Source organism: Vigna radiata, chromosome 1 (assembly GCF_000741045.1).
Source record: "Vigna radiata var. radiata cultivar VC1973A chromosome 1, Vradiata_ver6, whole genome shotgun sequence".
In the NCBI taxonomy this organism is placed as follows: domain Eukaryota; kingdom Viridiplantae; phylum Streptophyta; class Magnoliopsida; order Fabales; family Fabaceae; genus Vigna; species Vigna radiata.
Genome location: NC_028351.1, coordinates 25,552,012 through 25,575,946, shown reverse-complemented (window position 1 = coordinate 25,575,946; position 23,935 = coordinate 25,552,012). Strand labels below are relative to the sequence as shown.

The window sequence follows — 23,935 nt, the reverse complement described above, 5'->3', positions numbered from 1 at the left end:
TAAATTTGACCATTGCGAAGCAGAGGGCCGATAACAAAATTAAAACCTGGATTTGACCATTGCCTTGAAGAGGGCCAAAATCGCAGAAGAAAAACTTAAATTTGACCATTAGGAAGTAGAGGGTCGATAACAAAAAGAAAAACTTGAGCTTATGGTGCCAGGAAAACTGGGCTTTGGGTGCCAGACAAAACAAAGCTTTTTTGGGCCAGGTGAAACTGGGCTTATGGGCCAGGCCAGCTAGGCTTAGGGGGCCAGGCGAAACTAGGCTTAGGGACCAGTGTAGAAACTGGGCTTTGGGGCCAGCATGAAACTGGGCTTAGGGGCCAGTGTGGCAACTGGGCTTATGGGCCAGGTGAAACTGGGCTTAAGGGCCAGCGCGAAACTGGGCTTAGGGGGCCCAGTGTGAAAACTGGGCTTAAGGGCCAGGCGAAGCTGGGCTTATGGGCCAGTGTAGAAACTGGGCTTTGGGCTAGGCGAAACTGGGCTTATGGGCCAGGTGAAACTGGGCTTAGGGGCCAGTGTAGAAACTGGGCTTAGGGGCCAGTGCGAAACTGAGCTTAGGGGGGCCAGTGTGAAAACTGGGCTTAAGGGCCAGGCGAAGCTGGGCTTATGGGCCAGGCGAAACTGGGCTGAGTGGGCCAATGTAGAAACTAGGCTTAGGGGCCAGGCGAGCTGGGCTTATGTGCTAGGTTAAATCGAGCTTAGGTTGCCAGGTGAAACTAGGCTTAGGGGCCAGTGTAGAAACTGGGCTTAGGGGCCAGTGCGAAACTGGGCTCAGGGGGGCCAGTGTGAAAACTGGGCTTAAGGGTCTGGCGAAGCTGGGCTTGTGGGCCAGGCAAAACTGGGCTTAGTGGGCCAGTGTAGAAATTAGGCTTTCAAACTTTGAAATTCTTGAAATTTGTAATTTTGTGGTAATTTTGTTTGACAGAAATTTGATTTTTGAAAAGACACCAAGGCATTGAAACCCTTCATTGCAAAGTGTTGAAATTTTGATGCTACTCTTTTTTGTATTTTTGAAGGAGGATTCGACAACCACTCATATGAATGAAGAGGGTTTCGATCAGAAAAACTTTTTTTTTCATGGATTGATGCACATATGAAAAGCATTTTCTTTGTTTTGTGTTCTTTTTTTTTTGTTTTTTTTTTGCTTGAGTTAATCGTCTTGCTTGCAATCATCAAACTGATTTTCATTTTCAATTTTTTGTGAAAGTGATAAATGTCTTACATCCGAGGTCTAAACTTTGAGATTATTACATTTTGACTTTTCTTTCGGGACATCAGTGCACACATGCTTGAATTTATTGGCAAGAGGATGATTTTGAAGAGAATGAGAGTTGTTTGGAATGGTTTGGAAGACTAGGACCGACACATGGGTACTACAATCCTTAAAGGAGATGTAATATGTGAGTGCCAAGACGAAACAAGATATACCAAAAAAAAATTGCCCCGGTTTAGTGTTTGGGAAAATGAGCATAGGGGTATGGATCCATGAAAATAAGGGTGAACAAATCAAATGAGACTTGCGAATCTGCCCCAGTCTTGGGATCATGGGTTGATGAAAAATTTGTATGAGACTCACAAAGCTGACCCATTCTTGGGTCATGGGTTGATGAAAAATTTGTATGCGACTCACAAAGCTGCCCCATTTTTTTCCTTGGCAATGGGTTCCTTTTGGAAGAGGTAGCGGGCATGAAAAAGATCGGCTAAAAGGACGACCCCAATTGGTTTGATTTTCTTTTACATGTTTCTGGCTGGTTGGCAAGGAGATCCCCTATGCCCGAGACATTATCTTCTTCTCTTTTTTGTCATCATTCATTTTTAACTTTTTTTTTACGACACATTGAAAGTCATTTCGCCTTATCGTAAAATTAAGCTTTATGGAAAATTGAGCAAACATTATCCAATATGTGTGGGCTTTAATAGGCTTGTAACGTGGCTAGGGGCTAAAAGGTATTTGAAAAAAAGGATATGAAGGCCGAAATGAATGTTTGTTGGTTATATTTTTAGAAACAAGGGTTATTATCTAGGCATTGCATCAAGTATTTGACTTTTTGAGCACTTTGCTTTTCTTGAACTTCATGTTTCATTCTTCTTCATCATCACTTTGAGATTCTTTTTTTGTTTTGTTTTGTTTTTTTTTTTATTTATGTTCACCGTTTGTTGATGAATTCTCCTCGTTTGATCAATGAGTGCTCATCATTTGTACCATGAGTTGACTCCTACTTGATGATAACCCTTGCTTGGGGATAACTTTGAAAAAGAATTTATTTTAGGCTCAAACGGGGTGACAATGTATATAATTTTTGCTTTTTGGATAAAGAAAGAAGGCCACACATAATTTCAAATTCTGATTGCTTTATTTTCAAAAGATTAATTCTGCGACTGGACGACCTCAACATAAGTCATTTTTTTCTCCCTTTCTAGACTACCCTTTCGGGTTTTCAATCTAGTGGAATACTTCTTCTTGTTTTGTTTTCTTCCTTTTTTTTTTGTCCCAATGGATTCAGGGATCACCTTACTAGCGCAAGCGAGAAAACTTTTGGTTAGGCCAATATACCCCTGTGTAAAGGTTTACTTTGTAATTGAGGGTAGCGACAATTTTTATTGGGAAAGATCCTTTGTTTTGGAAAAATGAAGGGTGAAGGTCTTGAAGCAAGATGTGCACAAACGTCTTGAGAAAAATGTCAAATTGTTATTTTTTATTAAATATTTGACCTCGGAAAAGTCTGACACTACAACTTTTGTTTTTGATTTATTACTTTTTGTTATTTTCGAAAAACATGAGTTTGACGATTCGCAAGAAAGACAAGTGACTCAAGATATGCACAAGATGCGTGATTTTATTAAATGAAAACGAGGGTTAGAAGACTGCACACATCTCCCTTTGTGCCCCTATGAAGGTTCGACACTTAAGATTCAAGGTCAAGTATATGCAATCTCACAAGGATGGTTCCTTGAACCTAAAGGTCGATGGTCACTAGAGCTATGACCCCCTCCACAGCATCTCCACAACAGTCGAGTAATCAACTAGGTGTGAAAATACAAATGAAGAGAACAGACTCTAGTTGGGGTTCTCACGATAGCCAAACAGGCAGTATGGCCCAAGTGGCACCGCTACACAACCCCTCTAATTCTAAGCTTCGCTCAGACCCGGGTATAGGGCCCCACTCATGATATGCATACCCCAAACCCTCACCTGCAAAACAACCGAAAAAATCCCAGGCAGATATAGACATGTTTTCTACCCTAGGGTTCAATATACAACAATTCACATGCAATCATTTCAAACATCATCATAGATAAAGAAAAGAGGAAGAAAAACATAAAGAAAAAACCACATTGAATTCGCGCATCTAATTAAATGGCTTGACTCTCTAGCATCCCTAGTGGAGTCGCCATCTGTCGCAACCAGAATCGCAACGGGACGACGATCCAAAAAGAAAACATTTTGAAAAAGAGTTTGGAGTCGCCACCATAGTTAATTCTGGAAAACTACGAAAAAACCATAAAGTGATAAAGCACGGTCCACGAAAACCAAAGATTGTGTTCGAGAGTCGGTTACGTATAGGGAAGGTATTAGCATCCTATAACGCCTGCCCGAAGGCAGTACCTTTAATTAAATATGCAACTTTGATGTAGTTTTCAAAATGTTTAACTATCCCAAAAAAGACATTATAAAGAGACAAAATATATTTTTTTATTTTTTTTGTACCCGACAAGGATTGACCTTACTCCTACGTATTCTCAAAGTGAGAAATCAGGGTTACGTAGTTCTATTTGAAAATTTGTTTGTTGTTTAAAAAAGGATTTTTTGATGTTTTGACGTCTTCGTAAAAAGGGGAAACGTTTCAGCACAAGGCCGACAGAATGGTCGCACGTGTGCTTAAACTTTTTTAAAGTAAACTTTAGTGTTGAAAGAATTTTTGAAAGAAGAAGAAAAAGGTTTTCAGCACAAGGCAGACCGAATGGTCGCACGTGTGCTTAAACCTTTTAAAATAAGTTGCTTGTTGATTTCTTTGAAAGAAGAAAAAGGTTTTCAGCATGAGGCCGATAGAATGGCCGCACTTGTACTTAAACCTTTTAAAACAAAATTTTTTTGTTGATTTTTAAAAGAAGGAGAAAAAGGTTTTCAGCACAAGGCCGACAAAATGGTCGCACGTGTGCTTAAACATTTTTAAAATAAAATTTTGTTGATTTTTAAAAGAAGAAGAAAAAGTTTTCAGTGCAAGGCCGACAGAATGGTCGCACTTGTGCTTAAACCTTTTAAAATAAAATTTCGTTGACTTTTAAAAGAAAAAGAAAAAGTTTTCAGCGCAAGGCCGACAGAATGCTCGCACNAAGAAAAAGTTTTCAGCGCAAGGCCGACAGAATGCTCGCACTTGTGCTTAAACCTTTTAAAATAAAATTTCGTTGACTTTTAAAAGAAGAAGAAAAAGTTTTCAGCGCAAGGCTGACAGAATGGTCACACCTGGGCTTAAACCTTTAAAATGAAATTTTGTTGACTTTTAAAAGAAGAAGAAAAAGTTTTCGGCGCAAGGCCGACAGAATGGTCGCACCTGTGCTTAAACCTTTAAAATGAAATTTTGTTGACTTTTAAAAGAAGAAGAAAAAGTTTTCAGCGCAAGGTCGACAGAATGGTCGCACCTGTGCTAAACCTTTTAAAATAAATTTTTGATAGTTCTTGAAAAAAGAGGAAAAAGGTTTTAAGCACAAGGCCGACATAATGGTCGCACATGTACTAAAACCTTTAAATTATATTTTTTATTAATTTTTTTTTATATTTTTTTTTATCTTTCATTTTTATTAATTTTTATTTATAATATCAAAATAATGTTTCATGTAAATATTTAAAATAGTGTAAGTATTTTTTAAGGAAAGTCTAAAAGGTAGAAAATAAATTACAGCTTAAAAATAAATAAATCACTTTTTATAATTTTTAAATTTAACCCATTTTTTTTTTGCCTAAGAAAGAAAAACAATATTTAAAAGAAATAAAATAAAACAAGAACAAATTGAACCAAAATTTAGTCATTAAAAGAGAGATAGCGTCACAAGCTCTAGCAGCATTTTTTTTTTAATTTTAACCCCCTTTTTTTTTAAAAAAAATACTTTTTATTGAACATTTATTGTTTCTTTCAAAAATTGAGAATGCAACAAAAGAGAAAATAACATGATAATAAAGACTAAAAGAAACAAAAATACAATAGCAATCAATAAAACAAAACAATCAGTAAGAGAAAGAGTGATATAAAAGCCAGGGATGAGTGCAACACGAAGCCCTTTTTTTTCTGTTTCCTTATGTTCTCTTTTCGAAATTGGATTTTTCTCTTCCTCTCTTTTTTTTGTTCCCTTATGCTCTCTTCTTGAAATTGAATTTTTCTCTTTTTTTTTTTTTTTTTCTAGTTCCCTTATGCTCTCTTCTTGAAATTCAATCCCCCTCCCCTTCTCTTGTTTGCAAGGTGCATATTATATACACACATTTGTAATGTTATTGTGATCTTGCCTTGATGGCGAATTAATTGTCAATTAGCAAAATAGGGAAATAAATGGTCTTGATTGAATCAAATTAAAAATCATATTTTTCTCTTTAGGAAGAAATTGAATAGAACAATCATTATATTATTTTTAATTATTCCTTGCAATGATTGTCATAATGTTGATTCGAATTATTACCAAATAAAAGAAAATTTCAAAAATATTCTAAAGTGATCTTTCCTGCATTAATATTAATTGCTTATGGGCCTGCTGCACCATTTCTTCAAGAAAATCACGTGGAACACCTCTCCCAGTTAATCACCATTCTTTTCTTTTCATTTTATTCATGTGCACCCCCTTTTTTTCCTTTTTCCTTCCTTCCTTTTTATTTTATTTTCCTTTTTCTCTTTTATTCTTTTTCTCTTTTTTTTTCTTTTTTCTTTTTTTTCTCTTTTTTCCTCTTCTTCCTTTTTTTTATTTCTCTTTTTTTTTTCATTTTTGATGTTCATTTTTTTTTCTTTTTCCTTTTTTTTCTTCTTTTTTTCTTTTAAAATTTTTTTGCTTTTTTTTATTCTTTCTTCGTTTCTTTTTTCTTTTTTTTTAATTACTTTATTTTTAAAAGTACACAAAATAGTAAAATAAAATTAAGAACAACAAAATAAAGTAAATAATAAAAAAAAATGAAAGAAAATAAATTAAATAGGACAACAATAAAAACCAAGTCTCATTATTTAGTCACCCGGACGAAATTGGGTGTTGACACTAGGAGGCAACCTAGTTTCTAACTTTTTCTTTTTAATTTGTGTGGTTTGGATTTAATTTTTTGCTTTGTAGTAATAACAACATCTACTGATGGATGTTGTGGGTCATGCTAATGACGTTAAAAGAGCGCTTGTTGGGAGGCAACCCAGTTTCTAACGTTTTCTTTTTAATTTGTGTGGTTTGGATTTGATTTTTTGTTTTGCAGTAATAACAACATCTACTAATGGATGTTGTACAACATCTACTGAGGGATGCTATATGATTATGTATTCACTGAAGGATTCCAGGAAGGTACACCTACTGAAGGGTGTTGGTAAGATTTGCACTTATTGATTAGTGCTAGAAAGGTTTGGGTCAGGCTTGTGGCGTTAAACAAGCGCTACCTGAGAGGCAACCCAGTTGATTGATTTTTTATTACATGTTTTAATTCTGTTCTAATTGCATTTATGGATTGATTGTTGCATAGTTGAGTCAATTGATTGAGAACTATATAAAACTTAATTTTGAAAGCTGGAATTGAGGTTGCAAGGATAAAAAATGTTTTGAAACAAAGAGAAAAAGGGAAAGCCAACTCGAGCTCACTATCAGGCGATGGAAACTCACTGTTGGGCGGTGGCGACGCTGAGGGGTATTCACATTTTTAAGTTGGGTTGAGATTCTTTGGCCCATTATTTGATTTTTTTACCCCTTAGGGCTCGCCTAAAGAGTCTCTACCAGATCCATAACTTTTACTTCACTATCAAACACTCTTTTTTAAAATTTGTACCTTGAGTTGAGTTGAGAACATTTGATCAGGTATTGATAAAGGTTAAAGTTTGGGGTTACTGGGAAAATTTAAAAAACAAAGCATTGAGCTAAGTAGTAAGTACTTCAAAAGCAAAAGCAAAGGAAAAACAAAAATGAAAAGAAAAGAAAAGAAAAAGCTCAATGCTAGGGAAAACTAGGGAAAAGAAAGAGAGTTTGTGCTTGAATGATGAAATAATAAATGTCTCTCTTAACTCAAGGAATTTTGCTAACCAGAAAAACCAATTTCCTTCTTAGCTCAGCCATGTTATAAGCCATGAAATGCCTTTGTCATGATAACTTGCTTGTGAGTATGTTTGATTGTGGTTGAATGAAAGGCAAAGTTAATTTGTGTGAAATTGTGGTAGCAGAGTGAAAAAGACACCAACACCTCACTATACACCTTTGAGTTGAGTGATAAACTTTTGAGTGCTTGAGTGAAACATTTTCCTTGATGAGGAGTAGTTCTTTGAATTTCTGATTACAACTTTGCTTGGTTGATTGATCATTCATAAAGATAGCATTTGTTGAAGTATATGAGCATCACATTGATTTTGATTGAATGAAGGCATCTCACTAGTAAAAAATTGACTTTTTACAGCGCACATTATGTCGTGGTTCATCAGAAACCGCAACATAATACTGCGTTGTGGCATTTTTGAAAACAATTTGAACTTGTAGGCCGCGGTTCATAGGCGAACCGTGGCATATTCCCCAGTCAAACTTCTGCCTTTGACCACGTCAGAAAATGAAAAATTAGTTGGGGAATATGTCGCGGTTGCTTAGAGAACCGCGACATATTCCCCTACCAGAGGATGAGGTGAAGGTCTCAGTACACAAAATGATCATACCAGATGCCTTAGTTCCTCTGCCCACAGATGAGATTTTCACTACGGAACATGCATTCCAGTCTTTTATCGCTTGGCCTAAACATTTGGTTGGTTTATTTTCTGACCCCCCCGGTATGGAATTCTACTTTACACTTCTCAATTTTAAAGTTTACATGTTATTGATGTCAAAACTTATCTTATTTTTCCATGTAACAACAGACGCAAGCATAGGAGAAGATTCCTCTATCTGAGGATTATCCTCTTTGTTCATTGCAGCTACTTACTGACATCCTTAAAGATAAGCCTTTGGAGGTTGAATATGATGCTAATGTATTTGGGAGAGCCTCTGAGGTCCCATTATACCTTCATAGCCAAGATGTCAGAGAGCTTGTGTCAGGAACACAAGAGTTGAATATTTTAATTATTCAGCTTAGGATGATGTAAGTCTATGAGCAATTATTTATATATAAAATTGATTTATATATCAAGTATCCTTATATCAAAGTTAATTTTTGATTTCAGGTATATGTCTGGGATCAGTAATAACTTGGGGCGCTCTGATGATTATGGATTCATCGATCCCCACTCCATTCATGAATCAAATGATTTTGATCACATCAACACAAATCTCATAAGAAGTTTTGCAAGCGGCAAGAAAATATATTTTTTGCCTTATATATCCGAGTAAGTGAACTTTGTTAACATAATAAAGTTCCATATGCAATTTTAAAATATAATAGTTAAGTTATTATGAATTTCAGGCGCCATTGGCAGTTTCTTATTATTTCTATACAGGAGAGTTATGCTTTGTGGTTCTGCTCATTGCACAGGTCTCCTCCTACACATCTCAGACAATTAGTTGATTGGTAAGAACCTCAATGTTTGAACTTTCTTTTTTATATAAATGAATGCTAAAACTCTTTTTTTTATATATATAGTTTTATTCCAGCAAGTATGATGATGGTTGGAAGATCAATTGCTAACAGTAGAAAGATTGCATGGATTTCTCTCAAGGTTTGACATATGCTAAAGCCATACTTTCTTATAGTTGTTTTGTTTTAATGTTTTTCACTAACTATTTACAACTGTGATGATATATTGTAGTGTAACAGACAAAATGGGTCATATGAGTGCGGATACTATGTAATGTATTGGATGACCCATATTATTTGTTCTCATATCACAAGAGGTTGTCTATTCGCAGACCTTTTGACCGCCGTTGGAACCACAACCTATAGTCACAGACTTTTTACCACGCCTGGATATGCTGCGCTTCGTAAACCGCGACGTATAGGAAAAGCAACCGCGGTCGTTTCCCTTCGCTACAGTAGTGCCGACACATCTTGACTGACATCTTTATGCTGAGTTGATAAAAGTGATTTCTTGTCCTCGAAGGAAAAGTTTTGAAAAAGGTTGAATCATTGTAGTAATTGTTCTAAAAAGCTAAGTTACAATCTATTTTTCTTGAGAACAAGCAAAGTTCTAAGTTTGGGGTTGTGATAACAATTGAAAATACCATTATCTGTGATGTAATTTTGATACTAAATGCACCATTTTTAACTCAGAAACTTGCTTTAACTCATGTTTTTGCTTTGGTTTTGTGAATAAGAGAGTTAAGGCTATACTTGATGATTTTATCACTAAATTCCCTTAATTTTGTAGGATATTGGAATGATTTGAAACAAGAGTTAAAGTACCAAATAGTTGGAATGCAAGAAAAGTCAACCAAAGTGTAAAAAAGTCAACCAGAGTGCAAAAGTCAACTAGAGCGCTAGAATTTGCATCGCACGATGCTTGAGCGTCCTTTCAGGGGCGCTTGAGCGCCAGAAAGTGTCGACGCACGCTCAAGCGCCCTTCCAAGGGCGCTTGAGTGCTAGTGTTATGGATTTGGACCAATTTTCTGTCAACTTTATGGGTTTGGGCTTCATTTTTGTTATTATTTTGATTTATTTCAAGGACTTGGACGTCCTAGGGTTGGTATCTGTTGATGGCATAAGCAGAGAAACATGAGTTTCGCCCCTTGGGGGCAGATTTGGGGATGGTGACAACTCTCCTCTTCTCCTTCTAGGGTTTTTCTTTCTCTTCTCATCCCATTGTAATTCTATTTGTTGTTGGGGGATGATGTAACTATTGAGATTGTTGACACCACAATATCTATATCACTCTGGTTTTTTATTATGACAACACATTTTTAATAACACATATATTGTTGATGTGTTACATGTTCTGCTACTTATTGATTGATATCTTGTTGAACATGTTTTTTTGTTTATACTGATATGTGAATGCACTTTTACTGAGCTTGTACATGTTATATCATATCTGGTTGCATTGCACATGTTTTGAAAGAAGAAAACCACATGCACTCTTGTGAACTTAAATTGTGTGACAAAGCTAATAGTTAAAGTCGACTTCATTAGTAATTGAATCGACTGTGACTAAAGACTTTGTACAGATTTTCAAATACAGTGCTATGTGATATTTTGCATTGAAAAGAATTTCAAAATGATCTGTCATGTTGAAGTCAATTGTGTGCGCCATGCATTTGACTGTATTAGTTGTTTGATTTGAAATTCTGTTATGCTCATGCACAGTAACAACTATATTTTTAAAAGTTAGTTGAGCATTGAATGAAAGTCAACTGTAATAAATGTGGAATTAATTTGTTTGACTGGAATACTACCATGTTGACTGATCTGTTATAACTGTTATAGGACATTCGACTAAATTAGTAGCTTAATCGACTGCAGGAGCGTCTGATTTATAGAAATTTATAAATAAACGAGACCTGATCATTCTCAGAGACTTTTGACGAACTAACAATTTCATGTTCTATTTCAGATTGATTCTTTGAGATTTAGATCTCCAAGAACTGATCAAGAAGACGGTGGTGATCTTGCTTGGAAGAGTTTCTAAAGGAGATTGAGGTTGTGCTTACTACGTGATCAGAATTTGCATAATTAAGGTGCTTCTGTGTTGATCAAGATTCGTATCTGCATTTCGTGGTGTTTGTTGAACCTGTTGTGACTACAGGGGTTGGACTCATGGAGTCTAGTAAACTTTGAGGATTGTTCAAAGTGGGTTGCATATTGCAGGAGAGGAGATATCTTGCTGCAAGTCTTGTTGTCCGGTTTGCCTATATTTTGGTTAGAGGGTTAGAGAGGTGTTTTATATTTTTGACATGGAGGTCTTCTATAAAAGCCTTGTTGTAAAAACCTTGACCATTATAGTGCATTTGCTTCCTGGTACTGGAAGGACACTGGATGTAGGCATTGAGGCCAAACCAGTATAAAAACCTGTGTTTGAATTCTCTGTCCCTACTCTTTTACATTCAGTCGACTTTACAATTCACGTAGTCAACTTTGCTTTTTCCGCTACACACAAATTTCTATTACTTGCATTTCAAGAAAGTTTGTAAAGTTTTATACTTTGTGTAAAATATTGTGAAAAGACTCTGATTTTGAAAACCCACCAATTCACAGCCCCTCTTGGTGTTAAAAATAAGCCTACCTGTTTTCCAATAGTAACCTTGGGAACTCTCATGTATTTGAAGTGATTCTTAATAACATATGCTTTTTCATTAATTGTTAGAGTAATTCATCTGTTTCAACGCTTGATGTGCTTAACTCACTCATTAGCACGATTTATGAATTGCATGAGTGTCGGGAGGTTCCTTACAATTCATGTTCTTGTTGAATTACTCCCAAGAGTAATATTTCTCAGGGATGAGGGTATGAGTCTTGGTTATCTTAAAGCTCTTAACCTTCATATCTAATTACTAGAAATGCTAGGAATTGCATGAACTAGGGTTAGGGACAAGCTTATTCGTTGAGGGGTTGGGTTTAAGTTATTTACTGAGTGACGTTAACATTAATTCATAAAGAAGAATTCTTACATACATGAGAGGGAACTTGGTGAAATCTAACCCCAACAGCATATTCATCTCATATTACAAACATCGATCATCCATTCACTTTTGTGCTTATCCTCAATTGATCAAATTGAATTCATGTTTATTTTTTTGCACCTTGCATTCAAAACCCCCAAAATATTGTTTTCAGTCTTGATTGGTTAAACAAAAACACAACTGTTTACTGTCGTGAGTCTCTTGGAACACGATACTTGGTCTTACCATTTTGTATTACTTGTACGATTCGGTACACTTGTCGATCCATCAAACAATTGTGGATTCATATGCTTCAATCTTTTACTACATTCAACATTTAATAAAATAGTGAAATTGTCTAAATCAGAGAAAACAAGTGCACAATTCCAAAACAACAAGGTCAAACACAAATCAGTGAGATTCCTTTGTTAAGAGGAGCAAAAACACAACAAAGAAAATGAAAAATTATATATAACTTAAATAGTTAAATGTGATTCTAGTACTTAAATAGTTAGTCTTACAGATTACAGTACAACTTTACAGATTACAATAATAGCTTCTGCTACCACAAGCAGATGGAGATAACGCTCGTAATAAAGAGAGGCCTATCAATTCTATATTGAATTCAATTCTATGTACCACAGTTCATGTGCGTTAAATGCATCATAACTGGCTTACAACTAGCTAGACCTGTCTTTTCTACCCTCTTTTTCTTTTTTCATCTTCCTACTTTTCTTATATCAAAATCCTGGAGAATATTTCACATTTATTGCCTTTTTCCTAAGTCTTCTGTTTTCCAATTATTTCAAAGGGTGTCAATTAATTTTATTGGTAGTATGAGTATGCTAGAAGAAGAGATGAAAGTCCATTGTTGCCATTATGATATGTATGAGAAAAAGAAGATAAATGGTACTTACTAATATCATGTGAGTTAAAAGAAAAATACTTTAATCTACCACACTGAAGCCTCTTCAATATTTGGTCTCTCTTGTTCCTAGTTTCCCTACCTAGTTAGTCTGTATATGGATGGATCCTACACATAGGCTTTAATAAATAACACTCCATGTGCATCATACACCTTAAAAAATTCATACACCTACAACCAGGTTTGAAATTAATGCTCCTCTACTAAAACCATCAACTTTTTCATTGCTACTACTGCAACTATCACCAATTTTATACAATAAGGTTTAACCAATCTGAACTACACTGTAATAATTATTGCCCTAACTTATAGAGTTTCCAACAAAACTACACTTATTAAGATAATTCAGAATAATTCAGTATAGTTGAAGGACAATGTTGTTTTCGAGAAGTGAGAACACTATGCAGAGGAAGATTGCAAATTGTTGAGATGTCCATGTAATTTGAATATCAAAGGTAAAGAAATGAACTCTGGCATATACAGACTATGGTTTTAGTTAATAGTTGATATTTTCAATCTTGCTAAGGTTATTTCTACTTCGAATTTATATTTGAGACACTACAAAAAAAATGTGATTTATCGACTGATATTTACATACATATTTTAATTTGTAGATAAATTGAATATTACATATGGATTTTATATACGGATTTATTAAAATGAATTACATACGGATTTTATATACAGATTTTTATCTACTGATTTTTTGGTATATAAAATCCATATATAATTTTGGCTAATAAAAAAAGAAATTATCTACTGATTTTACATACAAATTTTTAAAATTTACTATTAAAAAATAAGTTATTTTTCATTAAATTTTAAAACTAGTTAATTATTTAAAATAAAAATCAGAGGAGTTTTTCTTTGCAGTAAGGGACTTTAACTTTTGGTTGTGGCGCTCTTTCAAATTGGAAGTTTTCATTATGGCGCTCCCTCAAACCCTGGTAGACTCGCTTGAAGATTTCTATGTCCCTCAGACTCTTGCTTCTTCCTTCTTCGTAATAAAGAAATTGTTGCCGATTCATTGAAGACCCTTGTCGACAAACGATGTGAAAACCCTAACGCAAGTCAACAGCTCGTGCCTTAACCGCTCAGAACTCCACAGCTCACGCCTCCACCACTTGCGCATCCATTGTCGAGCTGAGTGTAGGTTGACCGACTTTTGAAAGCTTGCACCATTGTTGTTGTGTGATGAAGGATTCGTTCGACAACCACCATTGCATCTTCTCACCTCAACGAGGGTTACGAAGGTTAGGGTAAACTACTTTTTAGTCTTTTGTTCTTTCTGCTTCAACCTTAGGAACAGAAAGGCAATGGGAAGGCGATGGGGACAAAGGCGGGAAAAGAAGAAGGCAAGAGTCTTACTACTTTAAGTGAAAAAATTTAATTGCATAAGCTTTTAGGAAAGGTTTTGTTGGTTCGAAAGAGCTGTAGTGGATTAATGGACCACTATGGGGACATTGAGTTTTACCTGAGATTCATAAGCTTAATTTCAAAGTCATTATACAAATTTTACTTACTGTTGTGGTATTAAACCTGAAGTTCCTCTTTAGATGCAAGTCAATATCTTTTGTTTTAATTTTGATTTTTAATTTTAGGTAAGGAAAAATCTTTTGGGCGTATATCAATCTGTTTTGGATAAACGAAGAAATGAAAGGAGGGAAAAATTACCCTGTAAAAGGGCCAAAGATATGATGGTGAAGATGTTGAAGATCAAAATGGAAGAAAATTAGGTGACGATGATGTTGTTATTCATGAATTTGTTGGCTTTTCTTATTCAGTCATTAGCAAGCACTTGGGGTTTTGAATTTTATGTATTCAATCTGAAGTAAGAGTAAGAGAAAGGTATTTCTCCATAATTTAATGCAACTTAAATCTAAAATCCCAATGAATTGATTCAGTTTCTAGAAACTTTTTGAAGGTAAAGTTACACCTATACATCAACTAAAGTCTTAGGGATAAAAACTACATCCAACAATTAACGCTATATATTTATTGAATATGCACCTTTTCTTTGTTTCAAATGCAGACATACAATAAAACTTCCTCAATACTATAGTGGATTCTTAATTAACTGCAGGTAAACATTTTATTTACATAAATATTCCAGCAACTAACATATATGTGTGTTTACTCTATTCTTTTAAGTTGTGTACTTGAGAACTTGAATAATGGAGATAATATATAGGAAATTAACTCTTAACTTTAGTAAGAACATATTTAAAAAAAATTATCAAATATAGTATGCAAAGGGTGATTTGTAAAGCCTGATTGTTATATTAGTCTTGGTTCAATAGTGTTACTTGATAATCATTTTAAAGATTTCCATGGTCATGCTACCATCCTTTATGATAGGAGGTATTTTTTTACCTTTTTTTTTAGTTAAAAAATTCAGTTACTATTTAATTATCCATTGCATATTATCTTGTAAATTTTCATGAAATTCTGGTTGTGATTGGTGACTGACGGGATTTTCTCATCATTCCTCTTCTACACAACATCTTTGTAGTCTAGTTTTTGGTACTCAGACTTTATGCGATGGGTTTAATTAATATCTTATTTCTCTATTTCCAAACTTGAGTCTATCTGGCTTAATAGGTAGAAACTTGCAGATGAAAAAAAACATAAGGGTTGGAATAAATATTGACAATAATTCAGGTTGGTTAATTCAGGAAAATATTGACAATTCAAGTTGGTTAATTATATTTTCACATATTCTATTTTCCTACTTCTTTCTTGAAATATTGACAACTCTTATGGACCTGGAAGGTCATTTTTAAGCAGGAAAGGTCTCCTAAGAGCTTGACATGTTGAATCAGTTTCATCTTCACTGTTGGTAAATTGTTGAAGACTTTTTATTATTATTACTTTTTTTAAATCAAGTTTGTTAGTAAATTTAAACTTTCTGGCTGCTCAAAAACACTTATGTGAGTAGAACATAGGCTAGATTCTTTTTTATTATAAAAACAAGCAATTCTTTTTATGCTACTATCTATCAGCGTCCATTAATTGAGGAATTTACTGCAAGAATATGAGAGCAGAGGTTGCTAGAAAGTACTACTTTGACCAATAAATCCTCCAATTATCATAGGAATGCTTGACATATATGTCAACTAACTGTAATGTTATTATTATTGGCTGAAACTCCAATTCTCCAATCCTTTTTAGCATATATAATGACATTATATTGATTTGTTCTACTAAGTCAAAAATTGCCTTACCCACTGTAAAAAATTGCCTTACCCACTATCAAATTCTCTAATTGATGTGCTATACTAAGTCAAACTTTTTCCTAGTAGTGTATAGAGTTTATACACATAAATTGGTTGTAGAACTTATCCTAGTTCAAGCATGTTTCTTCTGTTCCGCCAATGGGATTAATTTTCACTTTTTCACAGCTTTTCCTGCACAAGTTTTTAATAGGGGAATAGGACAAAAGCCTCTATGGATTATATTTTATAGGTATGTATTTTTAATGTATGTTAATTATGATGCAAGGGCTATTTTTTTAAACATTATATATATATATATATATATATATATATATATATATATATATATATATATATATATATATATATATATTACAATCTGTTAATATTATGCAGGTGGGAGAGTTTGCAGAACATACTTCTAGTCGAGTATAAGTAGCTGAATTTGTCACTGCGTTTCAGTTTTATAAATGTTCAGCTTCTAAGGTGAGAGCGATAGTAAGAGAATTTCGTATTTCTTCTCTTGACCTCTTTTAAGCTACAATACTTAACATTGCCCCCTTTCTTAGAGGTATTAAATGCAAACTTTTCCTATAATGATTTTGTTTTAGACCTTACAGTATAGGCCACATTATGGTATCTGCTAGTGAATAGTAAGCGATAATGTTTAGCAGTGTACTACCCCATTCACTACCTATGGCATCTATCACCACACACAACCTTTTGTTGTATGAAAACTGGCAGGTAATTATTTAAAAACTCAGGCTTTCTGATTCTACTTGCCTATACCACTTCATTGAGTTTCATTTCAACTTGTGAGTGTTTCACTGTTGCTAAAATCAATTTATATAGTTAAAGTGTTTCTATTGTAGTCATGCTTATATTTCAAATGTAGTACAAAACCTATCTTATTATCTCCTTTATAATTTTTAGAACTCTCTTTTTTCAAAAGTATTTGTGGATGCATATAATAAGATTTCACTTAATTTTTTTAATCTTTTCCACTTAAATACTTTAGAAAATTATTGTTGTGTTTGTTCGTAGTATTTGTTGGCTCTAATTTTTCTTTGAACACTTTTGATGGCTTTACAGGTAATGTTGATCTGTCTCATTTGTATCAAAACATAGATAAGACTGGACAAGGAACAAGCTCTAAGCACAAGAGATATCCTAGATAGGACAAAGAAATGGAAATTTGCTGTTGAGGAAGAAAAGTGGTTAGATGAATACGAAAGGGTAAACAACTTATTTTAAAAGTTTTTGTTTATAAATAAACAATAACTTAATGGCGATGAACTTGTGCATTTTTTTTGGTTGAACTTGGATAGTTTTAATTTATTGACTAATAATGATAAGGTTTCTTGCCTATCAAAAATTATATGTGGATTTGGTAGGATTGCGATGCTAAGTTTACTGTCATATCCACACTAATATTTAACTAATATAAAAGTATCATATAAACACAAAACGTTTAAACAATTTAGACATGTTCACTTGCCATCGTTGCTATGTACTAATTAATGGATACCTTTAAAATTAACACTTAATACTTGTCATCGTGTGTTCAGTTATTATCTAATAATTTATGATAATGTTTTATTGTTATTTAACTTGATTTTCTTTTTCATAGATAAGGGTGATGAGTAGTCAATAGAGATGAACTTAAAGATAATGATGAAGAGATTAACATAATAAATGTTGTGATGAAATGGAAATAATGCTTTCAAATACGTTGCAGGACTTAAATCAATTTGATATTTTTGTAGGAATTAATTCAATTTGATATTTTTGTAAGAATTAAAGATGAGACCTCGATTATGATGAGAAGGATAATAGCTTGGTGTAGCTGATGTGTATATACGAATGTATATATTTTTTGTTAGAAGGTATTTTTTAAGTCCTGACAGTGCAGCTTTTTTTTTCATAGGAGGGAATTAGCTTCTATAATTTTATTTTGGTTTTAACATAACTGGTGTAGCCCATAATGCCTGGACATACTGTAAAGTTGAAATTTAATGTTAGAATATAACATGTTACAATATTGGAGTTGTTGAAAAATTTAGTTACACGTTAGAAATCTAAAATTTGTTTAGTTATATGTTTGACAGTGTATTCTTTATAGTTCCACTTTTTTTTTTCAAATACAAACATACTAATGTTATAACAATATTTTATATTAAATTAGTTATTTAAACGTTTTTTAATGTGTAAATTTTATGATAATATAAATAATTAATATTTATTTTTTTTAGAAAATAATTAACTATATACAGATATTGCATACCAATGTTTTCGTATGTAATTTACATACGAATATTATATACAGATTTTTTCATATATAATTTACATACGAATATTATATATGGATTTTTTCGTATGTAATTTATATACGAATTTTTTCGTATATAATTTATATATGCCTCTTTTATATACGAATTTTTGTTCGTATGTAATCTGTATATAGCACCGTATTAGATACGGATTTTTGAGGTTATATACGGATTTTGACCGTGTGTAACTGCGATTTTTCTTGTAGTGAGAAACCGTGTATATTCTAAAGTAACTCTAAGTGGGTTTGCTGCAACTAAAACTGTCCAAAGTAACTCTAAGTGGGTCATAAACAACATCCTTTTCTAAAGTTTTTCTTCTAATATAATCTCATGTACTATGACCAATTTCTAAAGTTTTGGAAGAACATAAACAAACAAATAAGTGTATTATTGAAGGAAACAGAACACTTACATTAACTTGAAAAAAAAAAATCATTTGAGGACTAAATAGGAGTAGGAGTGTATGTGCTTTGGCTTGTCGAAGGTAGTTTTAGTCTGTATGTTCCTACAAATAAATGAATGTTAAAAAATGATAACAACATGAATAAAACAAGTATTAGACCTTTAAAAAAGGGAACTTACTTCTTTGAGGGGCAGATAAATAAGGACAGGTATGTAGGGAGGGGTTCAACACTCACGCATACACATAAGTCTCCACACTGATAAGATATTGTCTGCTTTGGACCAAGTTCTCACAGATTTGCTTTTGGTACCACTCCAAAAGGCCTCTTATCAATGAAGGTATCTTATGTGTATATAAACCTATGTCCATCTCTTATTTTTTCTGATGTGGGACTTTGTTTGTACCCAACATCCTCCCTTCAAACAAAGGACCACCTCTCCTGCAGCGGAAGTTTTCTTTCTTATCATTGAGTACACCATGGTCAACACTTTTCTCTCACAATCCATGGTCAAACACTGAGCATCTCTTGCTCTCCACCTCTCATGATTCACTTCCAGACTATCGGCCACTGGCCCACCTTCCAGGGTTTCACCTGATCATGGAGGAACGTACTCGTCTGAGCTCGGTCACCATACCTGAACCATGAGCTCTGATACCATTTGGACTGTGTTGAAAAAGACGCATTATGGTAATTAGAGTGCGTTGAAAAAGACGCATTGTGGTAATTTGAGTGCGGTGAAAAAGACGCATTGTGGTAATTTGAGTGCGGTGAAAAAGACGCATTGTGGTAATTGAAGTGTAGTGAAAAAGACGCACTATGGTAATTAAAGTGCAGTGAAAAAGATGCACTATAGTAATTGAAGTGCGGTGAAAAAGAAGCGTAATTGGAGTGTGGGGAAAAAGACGCACTATGGTAATTGGAGAAAGATGCATACAAGGGACAATTGTGTTAGGCAAGATCAAGATCGGCTTCAAACTCTGGGAAGCGGAGAAGTTCGAAACACTCAAGGCCATAGACAATCTTGAGAGAAGAATGAAGAGAAGAATTTAAGTTTATGGGGGAGTTTGTTGGGATAAACTTAAATTTTATAGATTTATTATTTTATTAGTTTTGGGTATAGTAATATTTGGTTTGATTTGATAGAGATAAAATAGGAATGGGTAGTTATGATTTTCTGTTTATCTAGGTAGAATATTATTTTATGATAGAATAAACAAATTTTATTTGTAGGTAAGTTAATATTTTATTGTCAGTTTTTATTATTTGTATTTGGCCCAAGGCCCGATTTGCAACTATTTAAAGGTTGCAAAGGTTTAATGAAAATCACCCATAATGAATTGAAAAGTAAAATTATTTGTGTGGGTCACTGTTTTTAACACCTCCTCCTTGATAGACCCTACAAGGTGGTCTACAAACAATTACATAAATAAAAGTTAAACCACCCATATAAGATATAATAAAGAAGAAAATAAACAGAATAATAACATATATAATAACTAACAATTAAAATTAAAGCTTTGTTAATGATATATTTCTTTCATCATATGGAAATAATGTTTCTAAGTTTTGTTGTTTCTAAGACCTTATGAAATTTATACATAAGATGAATTTATTAAACTGTTTATAAAACTTTGTCTTATACCAAATTAGTTATAAATTTGAAGACTGAAATAGCCTCACTTACTTATGGAATTAAAGAATTCAAAACTAAGTAGTTCTCCTACTTAGTTATGAAATTGTTTCCTAAAATAATATAATCCTAAGTCGTACACCTACTTAATATTAAAAGTAAATGGTGAATGAATAACACACTAAGAACCATCTATAATAGTATTGTACAAGAATAAATATTTACTAGACTCTAAATTAAATCATTAATTCTATGAAACGGTTCAATACTATTAACAAAATATTTTTGAATGTCATAAAAATAAATTTATAAAATATTGACCTTTTATATCTAGCTTAAATCAATAAACTTGTAATTGATCTCCAGCTCAATTCACTGTTTAGTAAATGTAAAGACTCAAGGGATGAGAGTCCACTAAGAGTAGAATATTAGTGTGGTTGAGCATATACCTGCAAGCAATAATATATCATCCATTAATTATACATCGTAACATGTATTCTAGAACCTAGTATTAAAAATATAATTTAATCAGTCCCTATATCTTAAAACAAACTAATAAACCTAATAATTAATCAAACATCTAAATTACTTTTTTATCTACTGAAAAACAGCACAAAATGCCAAAAGGTCTACTAAAACAATTTTAAAAGTTCCTAATATTGCTAAAATATATGAATAGAAAGTATTTTCATCCAAAATGCAATCAACATATAATCAATGTCATGAAATCAACATATAACCAAAATACAATGTATTTTTTTATGGAAAACTAACCGTATATCAAAAACCATTTAGCAATGTCACTAAAAAAACATAACAAAATACTAGCAGATATTTCATGCAAGTACAAAGATACGGAAAGCACTTGAATGAGCTGATTACGATGGTTGTCAAGCTGCCAAATGGAAAATTGTCACTGGAATTTTCGTGATATTAAATGATTCCCTCTTTGCACTATATGCAAACATGCTTTCTTTAACTGGTTTTTTTTTTGTTAACTTCACATGATGTCACAACCATAGACTAATTAAAAAAGAAAAGAAAAATAACTATTAAATTATTATTCTTCTCTTTTATGGTTCACTATGCCACACCATAAACACAGTACAGAACAACCATATATTTTTTAATGCTCTTCATCTTTTCTGTGTTTCTCTTCTTAATCTTGCATATGCATACAGCGCCACAACTCATGTGAGGAATATCCAGACACGTCAATAAATACCTTTGCATTATATTACTTTTCAAGTTAACATAACAAAATATTCACTAAAACTACCACTAGTTTCATTGGATTTCATTGAATATGTCTCTTCAACAAGTAAAAAATCTTTTACTACAGATATCTTCAATAAATTGATAGCTACTTACTTGAATATTAATATAATCTTCAGTATCCTCAATGTAATCTCGCAGCTTTAAATGAAAAAAGAGAAAAAATAGTTAGGTAATAGTAAAGCTATCATAAATAGCTCATTCAGAGTTTGAGTAAAATTATACAAGTAAATTACACAGACTTTTAAAGAGACCAAACAAATATGAAAACAGTAAACAACAACATATGGAAGAAGGAAGAGAGCAAAATGAAAATTTCGAAAGTAAAATATACAAAACAAATGAATCAGAAAGATTTTTCGACAAGTTTCTAAGTCGCGTGAACGAATCTACAATTTAATTTCCCAGTGCGAACGCCATAGAGCACCACAACACCTCAATGACGAACACAATACTCAGTCCAAGCAAGGGAAGAACAATATGAAGATGGTGCAAGAAAGGGGTTTGGGAGAAAATAATTCCGATGAAGTTTTAAGGGACAAAGAAATGAAGGCAGAGAGCGAGGAAATGAAAGCAAAGAGCAAGGAAATAGTTTGAGGAAATGAAGGTAGAGAGCGAGAAAATTGGATTTGAGGAAAATTCAAGAATAAGAGAAATGATTAAGGTAGAAGAAAGGCATGAGGTAGATAGATATTTAGGAATTACTTAAAAATATTTAGGGACGGTTTTATTAAAATGTCAGAAATTTTTCAGGGTTTATAAAACCTCCAGAAACTAACCCCTAAAATATATTATTTTTGTAGTGTTTCTATCACTCAATACTTTGAATCTTTTTTTCCACTATAATGAAAATTGTAAAACAAATGAACTTTTCTTACAGAGAATCATTTCCAATAAAGAATTTATATTCTTTGTCATTTTCAAACTTTCTTTGTAAATTAACTTTTAATTTTCTACATTCTTAATTTATTTCAAAAAATTATCCTAAAATTTTAAAATTTACAACTCTCATAATATAATTATAATAAAATAATAACTTTATCCATATAAAAAAAATAAAATTATCCAAAAATAAATCAAATTCATATATAAATAGTTGTTATCTATAGAATTTACCACAAATAAAAATTGTACAGAAGTGATGTAGCTAAAATAATTACCAATGAGTCATTAGGTGAAAAAACACTAACCACTGGTAACACTATATTTATTGCATGGATAAAATAAAAAAAATTAAATTAAAGTTCTGTCTCCCAAAATTCCATTGTGTTAAATCCAGTAACACCCATTAAATTCTTGAACCAACACTCCCAGCTCTCCAAAATCTAGTAGGACGTTGCTCCCTCCACCTTTTCGTTTTCTCCCTCCACCTCCTCCTTTCTCTTTTACTCCTCACTTTATCTTTCTATTCCTAATTTATCCTTTAATAAAAGTTTATTTTTAGGGTTAAAAATTTTATAATTTCTATCCATTTCTCACACACAACCTATTCATTCTCTATTATGTTCATGCTCTCATTCTTACTTTTTCATCTTGGGAATTCTCTCTTCTCTTTCTTTTGGTGTGAGACTCTGGTGAGTGAAAGGTTGCTCGAAGGATTGTTGCAGGGGTAACAAACTTCAATATCTGTGTTGCTTGAAGGTGGTGGTGGACTTTATCAACGCTTCAAGAAAAGTTTGTAAATAAGCAGTGAAGAGGTACGTAATCCTAAATTAACCTGAAAAATCCTTAAACGGATATTGACATCCATTGACGGATGCTCACATTTTCGTTTAAGGGTTTTTCAGGTTAAATTAATGTTTTTGAGATTTTGTTTTTATTAGTTTAAATTTTTAAGAATTTTTTATTAGTTTACTCTTTTATATTAATTTTGAGATATTTTAATAAAGGAATTTATATGTTCTCATGTATTATTTTTGAATATATTTTTAATGTATTTTAATAATGTATATTTTAATAATGTATATTTGAAGATCTATGTTTCTATTTTTTATTTTACACGTTAGTTTTTAAATTTAATGTTTTTTATAATATATATATTTTATTTGTATCTTTAATTGTTTAACAATTTTATAATTCTATAAAAAATACTTACTACTTTAATTATATGAAATATATAATTTTAATATATTAATATTTTTATATTTGTTTGATTAATTATTAATTATGTTAATAAGACTGATTATAATTTTATAGATGATTATTGTTTAAAATGGATGAATATCTTCATATGGATTTTCAAGTTGGTTCTAGTTTGATATCCAATTTCTCTTCATTCATAGCGAAGATGTAGAGACAGATTTGACAAATAAATTTACCACAAATGAAATATTTCTTTCACGAGAGCACTTAATGGATTGGGTAAGAGGGATGACTTACGATTTAGGATTCGTTAAGATCTGATAAAGCTACTGGTGTAC

General features: G+C 32.7%; 1 long non-coding RNA gene across 3 annotated transcripts; it reads left to right on the top strand.

Moving 5' to 3' along the window:
- Positions 1–13,573: 13,573 nt before the first annotated feature.
- On the top strand, positions 13,574–17,180 carry LOC106768161. Of its 3 annotated transcripts, XR_001376230.2 has the most exons (7): positions 13,574–13,914; positions 14,263–14,397; positions 14,694–14,744; positions 15,434–15,500; positions 16,063–16,126; positions 16,273–16,362; positions 16,969–17,180. It is a non-coding gene; the product is annotated as an uncharacterized LOC106768161 (long non-coding RNA). The 3 variants fall into 3 exon arrangements; XR_002669855.1 differs by lacking the exon at positions 13,574–13,914 and having other exon boundaries at positions 14,082–14,397; positions 15,449–15,500; XR_002669854.1 differs by lacking the exon at positions 13,574–13,914 and having other exon boundaries at positions 14,082–14,397.
- Positions 17,181–23,935: the final 6,755 nt, after the last annotated feature.